Source organism: Hyla sarda, unplaced genomic scaffold (assembly GCF_029499605.1).
Source record: "Hyla sarda isolate aHylSar1 unplaced genomic scaffold, aHylSar1.hap1 scaffold_376, whole genome shotgun sequence".
NCBI classification, from domain to species: domain Eukaryota; kingdom Metazoa; phylum Chordata; class Amphibia; order Anura; family Hylidae; genus Hyla; species Hyla sarda.
Window position 1 is genome coordinate 149253 of NW_026610395.1, and position 23758 is coordinate 173010.

The following is a 23758-nucleotide window of genomic DNA, read 5'->3' on the forward strand; positions in this document are numbered from 1 at the left end:
TCCTGGCAAATCCGGGTTATGGATTGCATTTAAAAAGGCCCCGTGGGAGTGCAATGGGCCCCTGTCTTGCTGCTTAGCAATAATGGTATGGGTTTAGGTTCTGCTGTGTGTACTGGTGGTTGACTGCCCCCCAGCCCAGAGTGTGCATGGAAAATTGTCTGGCAGCCTCCCTGACAGCAAGCAGTGATAGTGCCCATGAAGGGGACCTTGTTGGGCCCGCCCCTTTCACGGTTATCGCTTCTCGGCCTTTTGGCTAAGATCAAGTGTAGTATCTGTTCTTATCAGTTTAATATCTGATACGTCCCCTATCTGGGGACCATATATTAAATGGATTTTTGAGAACGGGGGCCGATTTCGAAGCTTGCTTCCGTCGCCCTATGCATTGACCCGATATGGCAGTATCTTCGGGTACAGTGCACCACCCCCTTACAGGGTTAAAAAGAAAGATTCCTACTTTCATTGCTACCTGCTTGCTGGCTAGCCAGCTAGCCAGCCCTGTGGGCCTTGCTGCTGCTGCTGCTGCTGCAGCCAAAAAACAAAAGGTGGTGCTGCTGCTGCTGCTTCTGCTGCTTCTGCTTGTGTCTGGCCGCTGTTGGAGCGTCCAGGCACAGGACTTCTGCTGCTGCTGACTAAATGGCCTCCTTAATTGGATCATTTGAGTAGCCAGCACACCTGTGCAGGTAGGGCATGACATGATAGGCAGCTGCCTTGATAGCGGGTGGGTGCTGAATGTTCCTAATTGACAAAATAAGATTAATGCTTATGAAGAAATATAAAATCTCATCCCTTCCCCAATATCGCGCCACACCCCTACCCCTTAATTCCCTGGTTGAACTTGATGGACATATGTCTTTTTTCGACCGTACTAACTATGTAACTATGTAACATAACATGGGGGGGTCTCCTGGCTGTTCACACAGGTGTGTCATTGCTGTACATTGACCATGCATTGCTTCTGTGGTATTGCAAAGGCAAAGACAAATGCTTCCAGCCATCCATTGCACTAATGGATTGGTCATCAGCTGACTGTCTATGTCCCGCATCAATATAGACCAAAGTACAGAGGGTTAGGCTATGCTATAGTGCACCTACCTGATGCATCAGAAGGTGCGAGGCCCTTGCTAAATTCTGTGCACAGACTTTGAGATCTATGCTTTAGACTGTATCTAAACCTGCTCCAACATGGACTGACATTCTGGCCTACTTTCAGCCGATGCGACTTGTCTGTCGCTGAACAGTCGCTTTTTATGTATTCAGCACCTATGTATAATGTTGTAAAAATGCTCTAGAAGCTAAAGTCGCAGAAATGTCACACATATTTGGCCTGCAACTTTCTGTGCGACAAATTCAGACAGGAAAAATCAGTATAAATCCTTAGAAAATTATCCCCCAGTGTCTCCATCTGCTGGCGGTATTGAATAAGCATTGCTGCACTGATGGGGTATGCATTAGACGAAAAAAAAGAAGAAAAAGAAGAATAATACGCCCAGAAAAGAGGCGAAAAGGAGAAAAACGTAAAAAAACGTGAAAAAAAAGTAAGAGGAAGAGAAGGGAAAAAAAGGTGGAAATGGGTTTAAAAGTGATTTCGGCGGAGAAATATATATATATATATATATATATATATATATATATATATATATACGCGCACACACACACATATATATAAACGTATTCTCCGTTGAGATATTGCAGCCGCTGCTGTGTCCAGGCCCAGGAGCCTTAGCACTGTGCTGTGATGTCACTCAATACCACTGACATCACTAGGTGTAAACAACATCTCTCCTTTGCTGTGTATGTGACTATGGAGCTGTTTGGTGATGTCGTCTATTATGGCCTTCATAGAAGCAACAGGAGATTGTTGCATCCATCTAGAACCCTCAGAACTACAGTGCTATGATGTCACTCACTTCCACAGGCCTTGCAGAGTGTAAACAACAACAACCCAGCTTTGTTGTGTATGTAACCATAGGGATTGTGATGTCACCTAGAACCTTCACAGCAGCGACAGCTTTATGAGGAGCATCAGCACTGCTCTGCCTGAGCAGAACCATCACCGCCATAGGTTGTCAAATAACCCGGATTTAACCCACACAGGTAAGTCCAATGGGGTGCAGGCATGTCCTCTATGCTTACAGCTTCCCGTGGGTGTTGGTTTGATACCGTTTGGGGACAGCCAAGGAGGCATCTGCAGGCAACAAAGGTAGGTGTGTGCTTGTGTGTGTGTTTCCTATGCAGATCCTAAGCCCAGTGTCACATGCAAGTAGGAGGAGTAAGAAGGGTTCCTGGCAAATCCGGGTTATGGATTGCATTTAAAAAGGCCCCGTGGGAGTGCAATGGGCCCCTGTCTTGCTGCTTAGCAATAATGGTATGGGTTTAGGTTCTGCTGTGTGTACTGGTGGTTGACTGCCCCCCAGCCCAGAGTGTGCATGGAAAATTGTCTGGCAGCCTCCCTGACAGCAAGCAGTGATAGTGCCCATGAAGGGGACCTTGTTGGGCCCGCCCCTTTCACGGTTATCGCTTCTCGGCCTTTTGGCTAAGATCAAGTGTAGTATCTGTTCTTATCAGTTTAATATCTGATACGTCCCCTATCTGGGGACCATATATTAAATGGATTTTTGAGAACGGGGGCCGATTTCGAAGCTTGCTTCCGTCGCCCTATGCATTGACCCGATATGGCAGTATCTTCGGGTACAGTGCACCACCCCCTTACAGGGTTAAAAAGAAAGATTCCTACTTTCATTGCTACCTGCTTGCTGGCTAGCCAGCTAGCCAGCCCTGTGGGCCTTGCTGCTGCTGCTGCTGCTGCAGCCAAAAAACAAAAGGTGGTGCTGCTGCTGCTTCTGCTGCTTCTGCTTGTGTCTGGCCGCTGTTGGAGCGTCCAGGCACAGGACTTCTGCTGCTGCTGACTAAATGGCCTCCTTAATTGGATCATTTGAGTAGCCAGCACACCTGTGCAGGTAGGGCATGACATGATAGGCAGCTGCCTTGATAGCGGGTGGGTGCTGAATGTTCCTAATTGACAAAATAAGATTAATGCTTATGAAGAAATATAAAATCTCATCCCTTCCCCAATATCGCGCCACACCCCTACCCCTTAATTCCCTGGTTGAACTTGATGGACATATGTCTTTTTTCGACCGTACTAACTATGTAACTATGTAACATAACATGGGGGGGTCTCCTGGCTGTTCACACAGGTGTGTCATTGCTGTACATTGACCATGCATTGCTTCTGTGGTATTGCAAAGGCAAAGACAAATGCTTCCAGCCATCCATTGCACTAATGGATTGGTCATCAGCTGGCTGTCTATGTCCCGCATCAATATAGACCAAAGTACAGAGGGTTAGGCTATGCTATAGTGCACCTACCTGATGCATCAGAAGGTGCGAGGCCCTTGCTAAATTCTGTGCACAGACTTTGAGATCTATGCTTTAGACTGTATCTAAACCTGCTCCAACATGGACTGACATTCTGGCCTACTTTCAGCCGATGCGACTTGTCTGTCGCTGAACAGTCGCTTTTTATGTATTCAGCACCTATGTATAATGTTGTAAAAATGCTCTAGAAGCTAAAGTCGCAGAAATGTCACACATATTTGGCCTGCAACTTTCTGTGCGACAAATTCAGACAGGAAAAATCAGTATAAATCCTTAGAAAATTATCCCCCAGTGTCTCCATCTGCTGGCGGTATTGAATAAGCATTGCTGCACTGATGGGGTATGCATTAGACGAAAAAAAAGAAGAAAAAGAAGAATAATACGCCCAGAAAAGAGGCGAAAAGGAGAAAAACGTAAAAAAACGTGAAAAAAAAGTAAGAGGAAGAGAAGGGAAAAAAAGGTGGAAATGGGTTTAAAAGTGATTTCGGCGGAGAAATATATATATATATATATATATATATATATATATATATATATATACGCGCACACACACACATATATATAAACGTATTCTCCGTTGAGATATTGCAGCCGCTGCTGTGTCCAGGCCCAGGAGCCTTAGCACTGTGCTGTTATGTCACTCAATACCACTGACATCACTAGGTGTAAACAACATCTCTCCTTTGCTGTGTATGTGACTATGGAGCTGTTTGGTGATGTCGTCTATTATGGCCTTCATAGAAGCAACAGGAGATTGTTGCATCCATCTAGAACCCTCAGAACTACAGTGCTATGATGTCACTCACTTCCACAGGCCTTGCAGAGTGTAAACAACAACAACCCAGCTTTGTTGTGTATGTAACCATAGGGATTGTGATGTCACCTAGAACCTTCACAGCAGCGACAGCTTTATGAGGAGCATCAGCACTGCTCTGCCTGAGCAGAACCATCACCGCCATAGGTTGTCAAATAACCCGGATTTAACCCACACAGGTAAGTCCAATGGGGTGCAGGCATGTCCTCTATGCTTACAGCTTCCCGTGGGTGTTGGTTTGATACCGTTTGGGGACAGCCAAGGAGGCATCTGCAGGCAACAAAGGTAGGTGTGTGCTTGTGTGTGTGTTTCCTATGCAGATCCTAAGCCCAGTGTCACATGCAAGTAGGAGGAGTAAGAAGGGTTCCTGGCAAATCCGGGTTATGGATTGCATTTAAAAAGGCCCCGTGGGAGTGCAATGGGCCCCTGTCTTGCTGCTTAGCAATAATGGTATGGGTTTAGGTTCTGCTGTGTGTACTGGTGGTTGACTGCCCCCCAGCCCAGAGTGTGCATGGAAAATTGTCTGGCAGCCTCCCTGACAGCAAGCAGTGATAGTGCCCATGAAGGGGACCTTGTTGGGCCCGCCCCTTTCACGGTTATCGCTTCTCGGCCTTTTGGCTAAGATCAAGTGTAGTATCTGTTCTTATCAGTTTAATATCTGATACGTCCCCTATCTGGGGACCATATATTAAATGGATTTTTGAGAACGGGGGCCGATTTCGAAGCTTGCTTCCGTCGCCCTATGCATTGACCCGATATGGCAGTATCTTCGGGTACAGTGCACCACCCCCTTACAGGGTTAAAAAGAAAGATTCCTACTTTCATTGCTACCTGCTTGCTGGCTAGCCAGCTAGCCAGCCCTGTGGGCCTTGCTGCTGCTGCTGCTGCTGCAGCCAAAAAACAAAAGGTGGTGCTGCTGCTGCTTCTGCTGCTTCTGCTTGTGTCTGGCCGCTGTTGGAGCGTCCAGGCACAGGACTTCTGCTGCTGCTGACTAAATGGCCTCCTTAATTGGATCATTTGAGTAGCCAGCACACCTGTGCAGGTAGGGCATGACATGATAGGCAGCTGCCTTGATAGCGGGTGGGTGCTGAATGTTCCTAATTGACAAAATAAGATTAATGCTTATGAAGAAATATAAAATCTCATCCCTTCCCCAATATCGCGCCACACCCCTACCCCTTAATTCCCTGGTTGAACTTGATGGACATATGTCTTTTTTCGACCGTACTAACTATGTAACTATGTAACATAACATGGGGGGGTCTCCTGGCTGTTCACACAGGTGTGTCATTGCTGTACATTGACCATGCATTGCTTCTGTGGTATTGCAAAGGCAAAGACAAATGCTTCCAGCCATCCATTGCACTAATGGATTGGTCATCAGCTGGCTGTCTATGTCCCGCATCAATATAGACCAAAGTACAGAGGGTTAGGCTATGCTATAGTGCACCTACCTGATGCATCAGAAGGTGCGAGGCCCTTGCTAAATTCTGTGCACAGACTTTGAGATCTATGCTTTAGACTGTATCTAAACCTGCTCCAACATGGACTGACATTCTGGCCTACTTTCAGCCGATGCGACTTGTCTGTCGCTGAACAGTCGCTTTTTATGTATTCAGCACCTATGTATAATGTTGTAAAAATGCTCTAGAAGCTAAAGTCGCAGAAATGTCACACATATTTGGCCTGCAACTTTCTGTGCGACAAATTCAGACAGGAAAAATCAGTATAAATCCTTAGAAAATTATCCCCCAGTGTCTCCATCTGCTGGCGGTATTGAATAAGCATTGCTGCACTGATGGGGTATGCATTAGACGAAAAAAAAGAAGAAAAAGAAGAATAATACGCCCAGAAAAGAGGCGAAAAGGAGAAAAACGTAAAAAAACGTGAAAAAAAAGTAAGAGGAAGAGAAGGGAAAAAAAGGTGGAAATGGGTTTAAAAGTGATTTCGGCGGAGAAATATATATATATATATATATATATATATATATATATATATATATATACGCGCACACACACACATATATATAAACGTATTCTCCGTTGAGATATTGCAGCCGCTGCTGTGTCCAGGCCCAGGAGCCTTAGCACTGTGCTGTGATGTCACTCAATACCACTGACATCACTAGGTGTAAACAACATCTCTCCTTTGCTGTGTATGTGACTATGGAGCTGTTTGGTGATGTCGTCTATTATGGCCTTCATAGAAGCAACAGGAGATTGTTGCATCCATCTAGAACCCTCAGAACTACAGTGCTATGATGTCACTCACTTCCACAGGCCTTGCAGAGTGTAAACAACAACAACCCAGCTTTGTTGTGTATGTAACCATAGGGATTGTGATGTCACCTAGAACCTTCACAGCAGCGACAGCTTTATGAGGAGCATCAGCACTGCTCTGCCTGAGCAGAACCATCACCGCCATAGGTTGTCAAATAACCCGGATTTAACCCACACAGGTAAGTCCAATGGGGTGCAGGCATGTCCTCTATGCTTACAGCTTCCCGTGGGTGTTGGTTTGATACCGTTTGGGGACAGCCAAGGAGGCATCTGCAGGCAACAAAGGTAGGTGTGTGCTTGTGTGTGTGTTTCCTATGCAGATCCTAAGCCCAGTGTCACATGCAAGTAGGAGGAGTAAGAAGGGTTCCTGGCAAATCCGGGTTATGGATTGCATTTAAAAAGGCCCCGTGGGAGTGCAATGGGCCCCTGTCTTGCTGCTTAGCAATAATGGTATGGGTTTAGGTTCTGCTGTGTGTACTGGTGGTTGACTGCCCCCCAGCCCAGAGTGTGCATGGAAAATTGTCTGGCAGCCTCCCTGACAGCAAGCAGTGATAGTGCCCATGAAGGGGACCTTGTTGGGCCCGCCCCTTTCACGGTTATCGCTTCTCGGCCTTTTGGCTAAGATCAAGTGTAGTATCTGTTCTTATCAGTTTAATATCTGATACGTCCCCTATCTGGGGACCATATATTAAATGGATTTTTGAGAACGGGGGCCGATTTCGAAGCTTGCTTCCGTCGCCCTATGCATTGACCCGATATGGCAGTATCTTCGGGTACAGTGCACCACCCCCTTACAGGGTTAAAAAGAAAGATTCCTACTTTCATTGCTACCTGCTTGCTGGCTAGCCAGCTAGCCAGCCCTGTGGGCCTTGCTGCTTCTGCTGCTGCTGCTGCAGCCAAAAAAAAAAAGGTGGTGCTGCTGCTGCTTCTGCTGCTTCTGCTTGTGTCTGGCCGCTGTTGGAGCGTCCAGGCACAGGACTTCTGCTGCTGCTGACTAAATGGCCTCCTTAATTGGATCATTTGAGTAGCCAGCACACCTGTGCAGGTAGGGCATGACATGATAGGCAGCTGCCTTGATAGCGGGTGGGTGCTGAATGTTCCTAATTGACAAAATAAGATTAATGCTTATGAAGAAATATAAAATCTCATCCCTTCCCCAATATCGCGCCACACCCCTACCCCTTAATTCCCTGGTTGAACTTGATGGACATATGTCTTTTTTCGACCGTACTAACTATGTAACTATGTAACATAACATGGGGGGGTCTCCTGGCTGTTCACACAGGTGTGTCATTGCTGTACATTGACCATGCATTGCTTCTGTGGTATTGCAAAGGCAAAGACAAATGCTTCCAGCCATCCATTGCACTAATGGATTGGTCATCAGCTGGCTGTCTATGTCCCGCATCAATATAGACCAAAGTACAGAGGGTTAGGCTATGCTATAGTGCACCTACCTGATGCATCAGAAGGTGCGAGGCCCTTGCTAAATTCTGTGCACAGACTTTGAGATCTATGCTTTAGACTGTATCTAAACCTGCTCCAACATGGACTGACATTCTGGCCTACTTTCAGCCGATGCGACTTGTCTGTCGCTGAACAGTCGCTTTTTATGTATTCAGCACCTATGTATAATGTTGTAAAAATGCTCTAGAAGCTAAAGTCGCAGAAATGTCACACATATTTGGCCTGCAACTTTCTGTGCGACAAATTCAGACAGGAAAAATCAGTATAAATCCTTAGAAAATTATCCCCCAGTGTCTCCATCTGCTGGCGGTATTGAATAAGCATTGCTGCACTGATGGGGTATGCATTAGACGAAAAAAAAGAAGAAAAAGAAGAATAATACGCCCAGAAAAGAGGCGAAAAGGAGAAAAACGTAAAAAAACGTGAAAAAAAAGTAAGAGGAAGAGAAGGGAAAAAAAGGTGGAAATGGGTTTAAAAGTGATTTCGGCGGAGAAATATATATATATATATATATATATATATATATATATATATATATACGCGCACACACACACATATATATAAACGTATTCTCCGTTGAGATATTGCAGCCGCTGCTGTGTCCAGGCCCAGGAGCCTTAGCACTGTGCTGTGATGTCACTCAATACCACTGACATCACTAGGTGTAAACAACATCTCTCCTTTGCTGTGTATGTGACTATGGAGCTGTTTGGTGATGTCGTCTATTATGGCCTTCATAGAAGCAACAGGAGATTGTTGCATCCATCTAGAACCCTCAGAACTACAGTGCTATGATGTCACTCACTTCCACAGGCCTTGCAGAGTGTAAACAACAACAACCCAGCTTTGTTGTGTATGTAACCATAGGGATTGTGATGTCACCTAGAACCTTCACAGCAGCGACAGCTTTATGAGGAGCATCAGCACTGCTCTGCCTGAGCAGAACCATCACCGCCATAGGTTGTCAAATAACCCGGATTTAACCCACACAGGTAAGTCCAATGGGGTGCAGGCATGTCCTCTATGCTTACAGCTTCCCGTGGGTGTTGGTTTGATACCGTTTGGGGACAGCCAAGGAGGCATCTGCAGGCAACAAAGGTAGGTGTGTGCTTGTGTGTGTGTTTCCTATGCAGATCCTAAGCCCAGTGTCACATGCAAGTAGGAGGAGTAAGAAGGGTTCCTGGCAAATCCGGGTTATGGATTGCATTTAAAAAGGCCCCGTGGGAGTGCAATGGGCCCCTGTCTTGCTGCTTAGCAATAATGGTATGGGTTTAGGTTCTGCTGTGTGTACTGGTGGTTGACTGCCCCCCAGCCCAGAGTGTGCATGGAAAATTGTCTGGCAGCCTCCCTGACAGCAAGCAGTGATAGTGCCCATGAAGGGGACCTTGTTGGGCCCGCCCCTTTCACGGTTATCGCTTCTCGGCCTTTTGGCTAAGATCAAGTGTAGTATCTGTTCTTATCAGTTTAATATCTGATACGTCCCCTATCTGGGGACCATATATTAAATGGATTTTTGAGAACGGGGGCCGATTTCGAAGCTTGCTTCCGTCGCCCTATGCATTGACCCGATATGGCAGTATCTTCGGGTACAGTGCACCACCCCCTTACAGGGTTAAAAAGAAAGATTCCTACTTTCATTGCTACCTGCTTGCTGGCTAGCCAGCTAGCCAGCCCTGTGGGCCTTGCTGCTGCTGCTGCTGCTGCAGCCAAAAAACAAAAGGTGGTGCTGCTGCTGCTTCTGCTGCTTCTGCTTGTGTCTGGCCGCTGTTGGAGCGTCCAGGCACAGGACTTCTGCTGCTGCTGACTAAATGGCCTCCTTAATTGGATCATTTGAGTAGCCAGCACACCTGTGCAGGTAGGGCATGACATGATAGGCAGCTGCCTTGATAGCGGGTGGGTGCTGAATGTTCCTAATTGACAAAATAAGATTAATGCTTATGAAGAAATATAAAATCTCATCCCTTCCCCAATATCGCGCCACACCCCTACCCCTTAATTCCCTGGTTGAACTTGATGGACATATGTCTTTTTTCGACCGTACTAACTATGTAACTATGTAACATAACATGGGGGGGTCTCCTGGCTGTTCACACAGGTGTGTCATTGCTGTACATTGACCATGCATTGCTTCTGTGGTATTGCAAAGGCAAAGACAAATGCTTCCAGCCATCCATTGCACTAATGGATTGGTCATCAGCTGGCTGTCTATGTCCCGCATCAATATAGACCAAAGTACAGAGGGTTAGGCTATGCTATAGTGCACCTACCTGATGCATCAGAAGGTGCGAGGCCCTTGCTAAATTCTGTGCACAGACTTTGAGATCTATGCTTTAGACTGTATCTAAACCTGCTCCAACATGGACTGACATTCTGGCCTACTTTCAGCCGATGCGACTTGTCTGTCGCTGAACAGTCGCTTTTTATGTATTCAGCACCTATGTATAATGTTGTAAAAATGCTCTAGAAGCTAAAGTCGCAGAAATGTCACACATATTTGGCCTGCAACTTTCTGTGCGACAAATTCAGACAGGAAAAATCAGTATAAATCCTTAGAAAATTATCCCCCAGTGTCTCCATCTGCTGGCGGTATTGAATAAGCATTGCTGCACTGATGGGGTATGCATTAGACGAAAAAAAAGAAGAAAAAGAAGAATAATACGCCCAGAAAAGAGGCGAAAAGGAGAAAAACGTAAAAAAACGTGAAAAAAAAGTAAGAGGAAGAGAAGGGAAAAAAAGGTGGAAATGGGTTTAAAAGTGATTTCGGCGGAGAAATATATATATATATATATATATATATATATATATATACGCGCACACACACACATATATATAAACGTATTCTCCGTTGAGATATTGCAGCCGCTGCTGTGTCCAGGCCCAGGAGCCTTAGCACTGTGCTGTGATGTCACTCAATACCACTGACATCACTAGGTGTAAACAACATCTCTCCTTTGCTGTGTATGTGACTATGGAGCTGTTTGGTGATGTCGTCTATTATGGCCTTCATAGAAGCAACAGGAGATTGTTGCATCCATCTAGAACCCTCAGAACTACAGTGCTATGATGTCACTCACTTCCACAGGCCTTGCAGAGTGTAAACAACAACAACCCAGCTTTGTTGTGTATGTAACCATAGGGATTGTGATGTCACCTAGAACCTTCACAGCAGCGACAGCTTTATGAGGAGCATCAGCACTGCTCTGCCTGAGCAGAACCATCACCGCCATAGGTTGTCAAATAACCCGGATTTAACCCACACAGGTAAGTCCAATGGGGTGCAGGCATGTCCTCTATGCTTACAGCTTCCCGTGGGTGTTGGTTTGATACCGTTTGGGGACAGCCAAGGAGGCATCTGCAGGCAACAAAGGTAGGTGTGTGCTTGTGTGTGTGTTTCCTATGCAGATCCTAAGCCCAGTGTCACATGCAAGTAGGAGGAGTAAGAAGGGTTCCTGGCAAATCCGGGTTATGGATTGCATTTAAAAAGGCCCCGTGGGAGTGCAATGGGCCCCTGTCTTGCTGCTTAGCAATAATGGTATGGGTTTAGGTTCTGCTGTGTGTACTGGTGGTTGACTGCCCCCCAGCCCAGAGTGTGCATGGAAAATTGTCTGGCAGCCTCCCTGACAGCAAGCAGTGATAGTGCCCATGAAGGGGACCTTGTTGGGCCCGCCCCTTTCACGGTTATCGCTTCTCGGCCTTTTGGCTAAGATCAAGTGTAGTATCTGTTCTTATCAGTTTAATATCTGATACGTCCCCTATCTGGGGACCATATATTAAATGGATTTTTGAGAACGGGGGCCGATTTCGAAGCTTGCTTCCGTCGCCCTATGCATTGACCCGATATGGCAGTATCTTCGGGTACAGTGCACCACCCCCTTACAGGGTTAAAAAGAAAGATTCCTACTTTCATTGCTACCTGCTTGCTGGCTAGCCAGCTAGCCAGCCCTGTGGGCCTTGCTGCTGCTGCTGCTGCTGCAGCCAAAAAACAAAAGGTGGTGCTGCTGCTGCTTCTGCTGCTTCTGCTTGTGTCTGGCCGCTGTTGGAGCGTCCAGGCACAGGACTTCTGCTGCTGCTGACTAAATGGCCTCCTTAATTGGATCATTTGAGTAGCCAGCACACCTGTGCAGGTAGGGCATGACATGATAGGCAGCTGCCTTGATAGCGGGTGGGTGCTGAATGTTCCTAATTGACAAAATAAGATTAATGCTTATGAAGAAATATAAAATCTCATCCCTTCCCCAATATCGCGCCACACCCCTACCCCTTAATTCCCTGGTTGAACTTGATGGACATATGTCTTTTTTCGACCGTACTAACTATGTAACATAACATGGGGGGGTCTCCTGGCTGTTCACACAGGTGTGTCATTGCTGTACATTGACCATGCATTGCTTCTGTGGTATTGCAAAGGCAAAGACAAATGCTTCCAGCCATCCATTGCACTAATGGATTGGTCATCAGCTGGCTGTCTATGTCCCGCATCAATATAGACCAAAGTACAGAGGGTTAGGCTATGCTATAGTGCACCTACCTGATGCATCAGAAGGTGCGAGGCCCTTGCTAAATTCTGTGCACAGACTTTGAGATCTATGCTTTAGACTGTATCTAAACCTGCTCCAACATGGACTGACATTCTGGCCTACTTTCAGCCGATGCGACTTGTCTGTCGCTGAACAGTCGCTTTTTATGTATTCAGCACCTATGTATAATGTTGTAAAAATGCTCTAGAAGCTAAAGTCGCAGAAATGTCACACATATTTGGCCTGCAACTTTCTGTGCGACAAATTCAGACAGGAAAAATCAGTATAAATCCTTAGAAAATTATCCCCCAGTGTCTCCATCTGCTGGCGGTATTGAATAAGCATTGCTGCACTGATGGGGTATGCATTAGACGAAAAAAAAGAAGAAAAAGAAGAATAATACGCCCAGAAAAGAGGCGAAAAGGAGAAAAACGTAAAAAAACGTGAAAAAAAAGTAAGAGGAAGAGAAGGGAAAAAAAGGTGGAAATGGGTTTAAAAGTGATTTCGGCGGAGAATATATATATATATATATATATATATATATATATATATATATATATACGCGCACACACACACATATATATAAACGTATTCTCCGTTGAGATATTGCAGCCGCTGCTGTGTCCAGGCCCAGGAGCCTTAGCACTGTGCTGTGATGTCACTCAATACCACTGACATCACTAGGTGTAAACAACATCTCTCCTTTGCTGTGTATGTGACTATGGAGCTGTTTGGTGATGTCGTCTATTATGGCCTTCATAGAAGTAACAGGAGATTGTTGCATCCATCTAGAACCCTCAGAACTACAGTGCTATGATGTCACTCACTTCCACAGGCCTTGCAGAGTGTAAACAACAACAACCCAGCTTTGTTGTGTATGTAACCATAGGGATTGTGATGTCACCTAGAACCTTCACAGCAGCGACAGCTTTATGAGGAGCATCAGCACTGCTCTGCCTGAGCAGAACCATCACCGCCATAGGTTGTCAAATAACCCGGATTTAACCCACACAGGTAAGTCCAATGGGGTGCAGGCATGTCCTCTATGCTTACAGCTTCCCGTGGGTGTTGGTTTGATACCGTTTGGGGACAGCCAAGGAGGCATCTGCAGGCAACAAAGGTAGGTGTGTGCTTGTGTGTGTGTTTCCTATGCAGATCCTAAGCCCAGTGTCACATGCAAGTAGGAGGAGTAAGAAGGGTTCCTGGCAAATCCGGGTTATGGATTGCATTTAAAAAGGCCCCGTGGGAGTGCAATGGGCCCCTGTCTTGCTGCTTAGCAATAATGGTATGGGTTTAGGTTCTGCTGTGTGTACTGGTGGTTGACTGCCCCCCAGCCCAGAGTGTGCATGGAAAATTGTCTGGCAGCCTCCCTGACAGCAAGCAGTGATAGTGCCCATGAAGGGGACCTTGTTGGGCCCGCCCCTTTCACGGTTATCGCTTCTCGGCCTTTTGGCTAAGATCAAGTGTAGTATCTGATACGTCCCCTATCTGGGGACCATATATTAAATGGATTTTTGAGAACGGGGGCCGATTTCGAAGCTTGCTTCCGTCGCCCTATGCATTGACCCGATATGGCAGTATCTTCGGGTACAGTGCACCACCCCCTTACAGGGTTAAAAAGAAAGATTCCTACTTTCATTGCTACCTGCTTGCTGGCTAGCCAGCTAGCCAGCCCTGTGGGCCTTGCTGCTGCTGCTGCTGCTGCAGCCAAAAAACAAAAGGTGGTGCTGCTGCTGCTTCTGCTGCTTCTGCTTGTGTCTGGCCGCTGTTGGAGCGTCCAGGCACAGGACTTCTGCTGCTGCTGACTAAATGGCCTCCTTAATTGGATCATTTGAGTAGCCAGCACACCTGTGCAGGTAGGGCATGACATGATAGGCAGCTGCCTTGATAGCGGGTGGGTGCTGAATGTTCCTAATTGACAAAATAAGATTAATGCTTATGAAGAAATATAAAATCTCATCCCTTCCCCAATATCGCGCCACACCCCTACCCCTTAATTCCCTGGTTGAACTTGATGGACATATGTCTTTTTTCGACCGTACTAACTATGTAACTATGTAACATAACATGGGGGGGTCTCCTGGCTGTTCACACAGGTGTGTCATTGCTGTACATTGACCATGCATTGCTTCTGTGGTATTGCAAAGGCAAAGACAAATGCTTCCAGCCATCCATTGCACTAATGGATTGGTCATCAGCTGGCTGTCTATGTCCCGCATCAATATAGACCAAAGTACAGAGGGTTAGGCTATGCTATAGTGCACCTACCTGATGCATCAGAAGGTGCGAGGCCCTTGCTAAATTCTGTGCACAGACTTTGAGATCTATGCTTTAGACTGTATCTAAACCTGCTCCAACATGGACTGACATTCTGGCCTACTTTCAGCCGATGCGACTTGTCTGTCGCTGAACAGTCGCTTTTTATGTATTCAGCACCTATGTATAATGTTGTAAAAATGCTCTAGAAGCTAAAGTCGCAGAAATGTCACACATATTTGGCCTGCAACTTTCTGTGCGACAAATTCAGACAGGAAAAATCAGTATAAATCCTTAGAAAATTATCCCCCAGTGTCTCCATCTGCTGGCGGTATTGAATAAGCATTGCTGCACTGATGGGGTATGCATTAGACGAAAAAAAAGAAGAAAAAGAAGAATAATACGCCCAGAAAAGAGGCGAAAAGGAGAAAAACGTAAAAAAACGTGAAAAAAAAGTAAGAGGAAGAGAAGGGAAAAAAAGGTGGAAATGGGTTTAAAAGTGATTTCGGCGGAGAAATATATATATATATATATATATATATATATATACGCGCACACACACACATATATATAAACGTATTCTCCGTTGAGATATTGCAGCCGCTGCTGTGTCCAGGCCCAGGAGCCTTAGCACTGTGCTGTGATGTCACTCAATACCACTGACATCACTAGGTGTAAACAACATCTCTCCTTTGCTGTGTATGTGACTATGGAGCTGTTTGGTGATGTCGTCTATTATGGCCTTCATAGAAGCAACAGGAGATTGTTGCATCCATCTAGAACCCTCAGAACTACAGTGCTATGATGTCACTCACTTCCACAGGCCTTGCAGAGTGTAAACAACAACAACCCAGCTTTGTTGTGTATGTAACCATAGGGATTGTGATGTCACCTAGAACCTTCACAGCAGCGACAGCTTTATGAGGAGCATCAGCACTGCTCTGCCTGAGCAGAACCATCACCGCCATAGGTTGTCAAATAACCCGGATTTAACCCACACAGGTAAGTCCAATGGGGTGCAGGCATGTCCTCTATGCTTACAGCTTCCCGTGGGTGTTGGTTTGATACCGTTTGGGGACAGCCAAGGAGGCATCTGCAGGCAACAAAGGTAGGTGTGTGCTTGTGTGTGTGTTTCCTATGCAGATCCTAAGCCCAGTGTCACATGCAAGTAGGAGGAGTAAGAAGGGTTCCTGGCAAATCCGGGTTATGGATTGCATTTAAAAAGGCCCCGTGGGAGTGCAATGGGCCCCTGTCTTGCTGCTTAGCAATAATGGTATGGGTTTAGGTTCTGCTGTGTGTACTGGTGGTTGACTGCCCCCCAGCCCAGAGTGTGCATGGAAAATTGTCTGGCAGCCTCCCTGACAGCAAGCAGTGATAGTGCCCATGAAGGGGACCTTGTTGGGCCCGCCCCTTTCACGGTTATCGCTTCTCGGCCTTTTGGCTAAGATCAAGTGTAGTATCTGTTCTTATCAGTTTAATATCTGATACGTCCCCTATCTGGGGACCATATATTAAATGGATTTTTGAGAACGGGGGCCGATTTCGAAGCTTGCTTCCGTCGCCCTATGCATTGACCCGATATGGCAGTATCTTCGGGTACAGTGCACCACCCCCTTACAGGGTTAAAAAGAAAGATTCCTACTTTCATTGCTACCTGCTTGCTGGCTAGCCAGCTAGCCAGCCCTGTGGGCCTTGCTGCTGCTGCTGCTGCTGCAGCCAAAAAACAAAAGGTGGTGCTGCTGCTGCTTCTGCTGCTTCTGCTTGTGTCTGGCCGCTGTTGGAGCGTCCAGGCACAGGACTTCTGCTGCTGCTGACTAAATGGCCTCCTTAATTGGATCATTTGAGTAGCCAGCACACCTGTGCAGGTAGGGCATGACATGATAGGCAGCTGCCTTGATAGCGGGTGGGTGCTGAATGTTCCTAATTGACAAAATAAGATTAATGCTTATGAAGAAATATAAAATCTCATCCCTTCCCCAATATCGCGCCACACCCCTACCCCTTAATTCCCTGGTTGAACTTGATGGACATATGTCTTTTTTCGACCGTACTAACTATGTAACTATGTAACATAACATGGGGGGGTCTCCTGGCTGTTCACACAGGTGTGTCATTGCTGTACATTGACCATGCATTGCTTCTGTGGTATTGCAAAGGCAAAGACAAATGCTTCCAGCCATCCATTGCACTAATGGATTGGTCATCAGCTGGCTGTCTATGTCCCGCATCAATATAGACCAAAGTACAGAGGGTTAGGCTATGCTATAGTGCACCTACCTGATGCATCAGAAGGTGCGAGGCCCTTGCTAAATTCTGTGCACAGACTTTGAGATCTATGCTTTAGACTGTATCTAAACCTGCTCCAACATGGACTGACATTCTGGCCTACTTTCAGCCGATGCGACTTGTCTGTCGCTGAACAGTCGCTTTTTATGTATTCAGCACCTATGTATAATGTTGTAAAAATGCTCTAGAAGCTAAAGTCGCAGAAATGTCACACATATTTGGCCTGCAACTTTCTGTGCGACAAATTCAGACAGGAAAAATCAGTATAAATCCTTAGAAAATTATCCCCCAGTGTCTCCATCTGCTGGCGGTATTGAATAAGCATTGCTGCACTGATGGGGTATGCATTAGACGAAAAAAAAGAAGAAAAAGAAGAATAATACGCCCAGAAAAGAGGCGAAAAGGAGAAAAACGTAAAAAAACGTGAAAAAAAAGTAAGAGGAAGAGAAGGGAAAAAAAGGTGGAAATGGGTTTAAAAGTGATTTCGGCGGAGAAATATATATATATATATATATATATATATATATATATATATACGCGCACACACACACATATATATAAACGTATTCTCCGTTGAGATATTGCAGCCGCTGCTGTGTCCAGGCCCAGGAGCCTTAGCACTGTGCTGTGATGTCACTCAATACCACTGACATCACTAGGTGTAAACAACATCTCTCCTTTGCTGTGTATGTGACTATGGAGCTGTTTGGTGATGTCGTCTATTATGGCCTTCATAGAAGCAACAGGAGATTGTTGCATCCATCTAGAACCCTCAGAACTACAGTGCTATGATGTCACTCACTTCCACAGGCCTTGCAGAGTGTAAACAACAACAACCCAGCTTTGTTGTGTATGTAACCATAGGGATTGTGATGTCACCTAGAACCTTCACAGCAGCGACAGCTTTATGAGGAGCATCAGCACTGCTCTGCCTGAGCAGAACCATCACCGCCATAGGTTGTCAAATAACCCGGATTTAACCCACACAGGTAAGTCCAATGGGGTGCAGGCATGTCCTCTATGCTTACAGCTTCCCGTGGGTGTTGGTTTGATACCGTTTGGGGACAGCCAAGGAGGCATCTGCAGGCAACAAAGGTAGGTGTGTGCTTGTGTGTGTGTTTCCTATGCAGATCCTAAGCCCAGTGTCACATGCAAGTAGGAGGAGTAAGAAGGGTTCCTGGCAAATCCGGGTTATGGATTGCATTTAAAAAGGCCCCGTGGGAGTGCAATGGGCCCCTGTCTTGCTGCTTAGCAATAATGGTATGGGTTTAGGTTCTGCTGTGTGTACTGGTGGTTGACTGCCCCCCAGCCCAGAGTGTGCATGGAAAATTGTCTGGCAGCCTCCCTGACAGCAAGCAGTGATAGTGCCCATGAAGGGGACCTTGTTGGGCCCGCCCCTTTCACGGTTATCGCTTCTCGGCCTTTTGGCTAAGATCAAGTGTAGTATCTGTTCTTATCAGTTTAATATCTGATACGTCCCCTATCTGGGGACCATATATTAAATGGATTTTTGAGAACGGGGGCCGATTTCGAAGCTTGCTTCCGTCGCCCTATGCATTGACCCGATATGGCAGTATCTTCGGGTACAGTGCACCACCCCCTTACAGGGTTAAAAAGAAAGATTCCTACTTTCATTGCTACCTGCTTGCTGGCTAGCCAGCTAGCCAGCCCTGTGGGCCTTGCTGCTGCTGCTGCTGCTGCTGCAGCCAAAAAACAAAAGGTGGTGCTGCTGCTGCTTCTGCTGCTTCTGCTTGTGTCTGGCCGCTGTTGGAGCGTCCAGGCACAGGACTTCTGCTGCTGCTGACTAAATGGCCTCCTTAATTGGATCATTTGAGTAGCCAGCACACCTGTGCAGGTAGGGCATGACATGATAGGCAGCTGCCTTGATAGCGGGTGGGTGCTGAATGTTCCTAATTGACAAAATAAGATTAATGCTTATGAAGAAATATAAAATCTCATCCCTTCCCCAATATCGCGCCACACCCCTACCCCTTAATTCCCTGGTTGAACTTGATGGACATATGTCTTTTTTCGACCGTACTAACTATGTAACTATGTAACATAACATGGGGGGGTCTCCTGGCTGTTCACACAGGTGTGTCATTGCTGTACATTGACCATGCATTGCTTCTGTGGTATTGCAAAGGCAAAGACAAATGCTTCCAGCCATCCATTGCACTAATGGATTGGTCATCAGCTGGCTGTCTATGTCCCGCATCAATATAGACCAAAGTACAGAGGGTTAGGCTATGCTATAGTGCACCTACCTGATGCATCAGAAGGTGCGAGGCCCTTGCTAAATTCTGTGCACAGACTTTGAGATCTATGCTTTAGACTGTATCTAAACCTGCTCCAACATGGACTGACATTCTGGCCTACTTTCAGCCGATGCGACTTGTCTGTCGCTGAACAGTCGCTTTTTATGTATTCAGCACCTATGTATAATGTTGTAAAAATGCTCTAGAAGCTAAAGTCGCAGAAATGTCACACATATTTGGCCTGCAACTTTCTGTGCGACAAATTCAGACAGGAAAAATCAGTATAAATCCTTAGAAAATTATCCCCCAGTGTCTCCATCTGCTGGCGGTATTGAATAAGCATTGCTGCACTGATGGGGTATGCATTAGACGAAAAAAAAGAAGAAAAAGAAGAATAATACGCCCAGAAAAGAGGCGAAAAGGAGAAAAACGTAAAAAAACGTGAAAAAAAAGTAAGAGGAAGAGAAGGGAAAAAAAGGTGGAAATGGGTTTAAAAGTGATTTCGGCGGAGAAATATATATATATATATATATATATATATATATATATATACGCGCACACACACACATATATATAAACGTATTCTCCGTTGAGATATTGCAGCCGCTGCTGTGTCCAGGCCCAGGAGCCTTAGCACTGTGCTGTGATGTCACTCAATACCACTGACATCACTAGGTGTAAACAACATCTCTCCTTTGCTGTGTATGTGACTATGGAGCTGTTTGGTGATGTCGTCTATTATGGCCTTCATAGAAGCAACAGGAGATTGTTGCATCCATCTAGAACCCTCAGAACTACAGTGCTATGATGTCACTCACTTCCACAGGCCTTGCAGAGTGTAAACAACAACAACCCAGCTTTGTTGTGTATGTAACCATAGGGATTGTGATGTCACCTAGAACCTTCACAGCAGCGACAGCTTTATGAGGAGCATCAGCACTGCTCTGCCTGAGCAGAACCATCACCGCCATAGGTTGTCAAATAACCCGGATTTAACCCACACAGGTAAGTCCAATGGGGTGCAGGCATGTCCTCTATGCTTACAGCTTCCCGTGGGTGTTGGTTTGATACCGTTTGGGGACAGCCAAGGAGGCATCTGCAGGCAACAAAGGTAGGTGTGTGCTTGTGTGTGTGTTTCCTATGCAGATCCTAAGCCCAGTGTCACATGCAAGTAGGAGGAGTAAGAAGGGTTCCTGGCAAATCCGGGTTATGGATTGCATTTAAAAAGGCCCCGTGGGAGTGCAATGGGCCCCTGTCTTGCTGCTTAGCAATAATGGTATGGGTTTAGGTTCTGCTGTGTGTACTGGTGGTTGACTGCCCCCCAGCCCAGAGTGTGCATGGAAAATTGTCTGGCAGCCTCCCTGACAGCAAGCAGTGATAGTGCCCATGAAGGGGACCTTGTTGGGCCCGCCCCTTTCACGGTTATCGCTTCTCGGCCTTTTGGCTAAGATCAAGTGTAGTATCTGTTCTTATCAGTTTAATATCTGATACGTCCCCTATCTGGGGACCATATATTAAATGGATTTTTGAGAACGGGGGCCGATTTCGAAGCTTGCTTCCGTCGCCCTATGCATTGACCCGATATGGCAGTATCTTCGGGTACAGTGCACCACCCCCTTACAGGGTTAAAAAGAAAGATTCCTACTTTCATTGCTACCTGCTTGCTGGCTAGCCAGCTAGCCAGCCCTGTGGGCCTTGCTGCTGCTGCTGCTGCTGCAGCCAAAAAACAAAAGGTGGTGCTGCTGCTGCTTCTGCTGCTTCTGCTTGTGTCTGGCCGCTGTTGGAGCGTCCAGGCACAGGACTTCTGCTGCTGCTGACTAAATGGCCTCCTTAATTGGATCATTTGAGTAGCCAGCACACCTGTGCAGGTAGGGCATGACATGATAGGCAGCTGCCTTGATAGCGGGTGGGTGCTGAATGTTCCTAATTGACAAAATAAGATTAATGCTTATGAAGAAATATAAAATCTCATCCCTTCCCCAATATCGCGCCACACCCCTACCCCTTAATTCCCTGGTTGAACTTGATGGACATATGTCTTTTTTCGACCGTACTAACTATGTAACTATGTAACATAACATGGGGGGGTCTCCTGGCTGTTCACACAGGTGTGTCATTGCTGTACATTGACCATGCATTGCTTCTGTGGTATTGCAAAGGCAAAGACAAATGCTTCCAGCCATCCATTGCACTAATGGATTGGTCATCAGCTGGCTGTCTATGTCCCGCATCAATATAGACCAAAGTACAGAGGGTTAGGCTATGCTATAGTGCACCTACCTGATGCATCAGAAGGTGCGAGGCCCTTGCTAAATTCTGTGCACAGACTTTGAGATCTATGCTTTAGACTGTATCTAAACCTGCTCCAACATGGACTGACATTCTGGCCTACTTTCAGCCGATGCGACTTGTCTGTCGCTGAACAGTCGCTTTTTATGTATTCAGCACCTATGTATAATGTTGTAAAAATGCTCTAGAAGCTAAAGTCGCAGAAATGTCACACATATTTGGCCTGCAACTTTCTGTGCGACAAATTCAGACAGGAAAAATCAGTATAAATCCTTAGAAAATTATCCCCCAGTGTCTCCATCTGCTGGCGGTATTGAATAAGCATTGCTGCACTGATGGGGTATGCATTAGACGAAAAAAAAGAAGAAAAAGAAGAATAATACGCCCAGAAAAGAGGCGAAAAGGAGAAAAACGTAAAAAAACGTGAAAAAAAAGTAAGAGGAAGAGAAGGGAAAAAAAGGTGGAAATGGGTTTAAAAGTGATTTCGGCGGAGAAATATATATATATATATATATATATATATATATATATATATATACGCGCACACACACACATATATATAAACGTATTCTCCGTTGAGATATTGCAGCCGCTGCTGTGTCCAGGCCCAGGAGCCTTAGCACTGTGCTGTGATGTCACTCAATACCACTGACATCACTAGGTGTAAACAACATCTCTCCTTTGCTGTGTATGTGACTATGGAGCTGTTTGGTGATGTCGTCTATTATGGCCTTCATAGAAGCAACAGGAGATTGTTGCATCCATCTAGAACCCTCAGAACTACAGTGCTATGATGTCACTCACTTCCACAGGCCTTGCAGAGTGTAAACAACAACAACCCAGCTTTGTTGTGTATGTAACCATAGGGATTGTGATGTCACCTAGAACCTTCACAGCAGCGACAGCTTTATGAGGAGCATCAGCACTGCTCTGCCTGAGCAGAACCATCACCGCCATAGGTTGTCAAATAACCCGGATTTAACCCACACAGGTAAGTCCAATGGGGTGCAGGCATGTCCTCTATGCTTACAGCTTCCCGTGGGTGTTGGTTTGATACCGTTTGGGGACAGCCAAGGAGGCATCTGCAGGCAACAAAGGTAGGTGTGTGCTTGTGTGTGTGTTTCCTATGCAGATCCTAAGCCCAGTGTCACATGCAAGTAGGAGGAGTAAGAAGGGTTCCTGGCAAATCCGGGTTATGGATTGCATTTAAAAAGGCCCCGTGGGAGTGCAATGGGCCCCTGTCTTGCTGCTTAGCAATAATGGTATGGGTTTAGGTTCTGCTGTGTGTACTGGTGGTTGACTGCCCCCCAGCCCAGAGTGTGCATGGAAAATTGTCTGGCAGCCTCCCTGACAGCAAGCAGTGATAGTGCCCATGAAGGGGACCTTGTTGGGCCCGCCCCTTTCACGGTTATCGCTTCTCGGCCTTTTGGCTAAGATCAAGTGTAGTATCTGTTCTTATCAGTTTAATATCTGATACGTCCCCTATCTGGGGACCATATATTAAATGGATTTTTGAGAACGGGGGCCGATTTCGAAGCTTGCTTCCGTCGCCCTATGCATTGACCCGATATGGCAGTATCTTCGGGTACAGTGCACCACCCCCTTACAGGGTTAAAAAGAAAGATTCCTACTTTCATTGCTACCTGCTTGCTGGCTAGCCAGCTAGCCAGCCCTGTGGGCCTTGCTGCTGCTGCTGCTGCTGCTGCAGCCAAAAAACAAAAGGTGGTGCTGCTGCTGCTTCTGCTGCTTCTGCTTGTGTCTGGCCGCTGTTGGAGCGTCCAGGCACAGGACTTCTGCTGCTGCTGACTAAATGGCCTCCTTAATTGGATCATTTGAGTAGCCAGCACACCTGTGCAGGTAGGGCATGACATGATAGGCAGCTGCCTTGATAGCGGGTGGGTGCTGAATGTTCCTAATTGACAAAATAAGATTAATGCTTATGAAGAAATATAAAATCTCATCCCTTCCCCAATATCGCGCCACACCCCTACCCCTTAATTCCCTGGTTGAACTTGATGGACATATGTCTTTTTTCGACCGTACTAACTATGTAACTATGTAACATAACATGGGGGGGTCTCCTGGCTGTTCACACAGGTGTGTCATTGCTGTACATTGACCATGCATTGCTTCTGTGGTATTGCAAAGGCAAAGACAAATGCTTCCAGCCATCCATTGCACTAATGGATTGGTCATCAGCTGGCTGTCTATGTC

General features: G+C 46.2%; 10 non-coding genes and 1 pseudogene across 10 annotated transcripts; all 11 read left to right on the forward strand.

The window, feature by feature from the left end:
• The first annotated feature begins 233 nt into the window (after positions 1–233).
• On the forward strand, positions 234–424 carry LOC130332452 (U2 spliceosomal RNA). Its single transcript, XR_008875143.1, has one exon. It is a non-coding gene; the product is annotated as a U2 spliceosomal RNA (small nuclear RNA).
• Positions 425–2513: 2089 nt separating this feature from the next.
• LOC130332324 (U2 spliceosomal RNA) lies at positions 2514–2704 on the forward strand. Its single transcript, XR_008875032.1, has one exon. It is a non-coding gene; the product is annotated as a U2 spliceosomal RNA (small nuclear RNA).
• Positions 2705–4790: 2086 nt separating this feature from the next.
• Positions 4791–4981, forward strand: LOC130332326 (U2 spliceosomal RNA). Its single transcript, XR_008875033.1, has one exon. It is a non-coding gene; the product is annotated as a U2 spliceosomal RNA (small nuclear RNA).
• Positions 4982–7069: 2088 nt separating this feature from the next.
• LOC130332327 (U2 spliceosomal RNA) lies at positions 7070–7260 on the forward strand. The gene has a single exon (XR_008875034.1). It is a non-coding gene; the product is annotated as a U2 spliceosomal RNA (small nuclear RNA).
• Positions 7261–9349: 2089 nt separating this feature from the next.
• LOC130332328 (U2 spliceosomal RNA) lies at positions 9350–9540 on the forward strand. The gene has a single exon (XR_008875035.1). It is a non-coding gene; the product is annotated as a U2 spliceosomal RNA (small nuclear RNA).
• A 2078-nt stretch (positions 9541–11618) lies between these two features.
• LOC130332329 (U2 spliceosomal RNA) lies at positions 11619–11809 on the forward strand. Its single transcript, XR_008875036.1, has one exon. It is a non-coding gene; the product is annotated as a U2 spliceosomal RNA (small nuclear RNA).
• Positions 11810–13888: 2079 nt separating this feature from the next.
• Positions 13889–14058, forward strand: LOC130332393 (U2 spliceosomal RNA; annotated as a pseudogene).
• Positions 14059–16132: 2074 nt separating this feature from the next.
• Positions 16133–16323, forward strand: LOC130332331 (U2 spliceosomal RNA). Its single transcript, XR_008875038.1, has one exon. It is a non-coding gene; the product is annotated as a U2 spliceosomal RNA (small nuclear RNA).
• Positions 16324–18405: 2082 nt separating this feature from the next.
• LOC130332332 (U2 spliceosomal RNA) lies at positions 18406–18596 on the forward strand. The gene has a single exon (XR_008875039.1). It is a non-coding gene; the product is annotated as a U2 spliceosomal RNA (small nuclear RNA).
• A 2083-nt stretch (positions 18597–20679) lies between these two features.
• On the forward strand, positions 20680–20870 carry LOC130332333 (U2 spliceosomal RNA). The gene has a single exon (XR_008875040.1). It is a non-coding gene; the product is annotated as a U2 spliceosomal RNA (small nuclear RNA).
• Positions 20871–22954: 2084 nt separating this feature from the next.
• Positions 22955–23145, forward strand: LOC130332334 (U2 spliceosomal RNA). Its single transcript, XR_008875041.1, has one exon. It is a non-coding gene; the product is annotated as a U2 spliceosomal RNA (small nuclear RNA).
• The last annotated feature ends 613 nt before the right edge of the window (positions 23146–23758 follow it).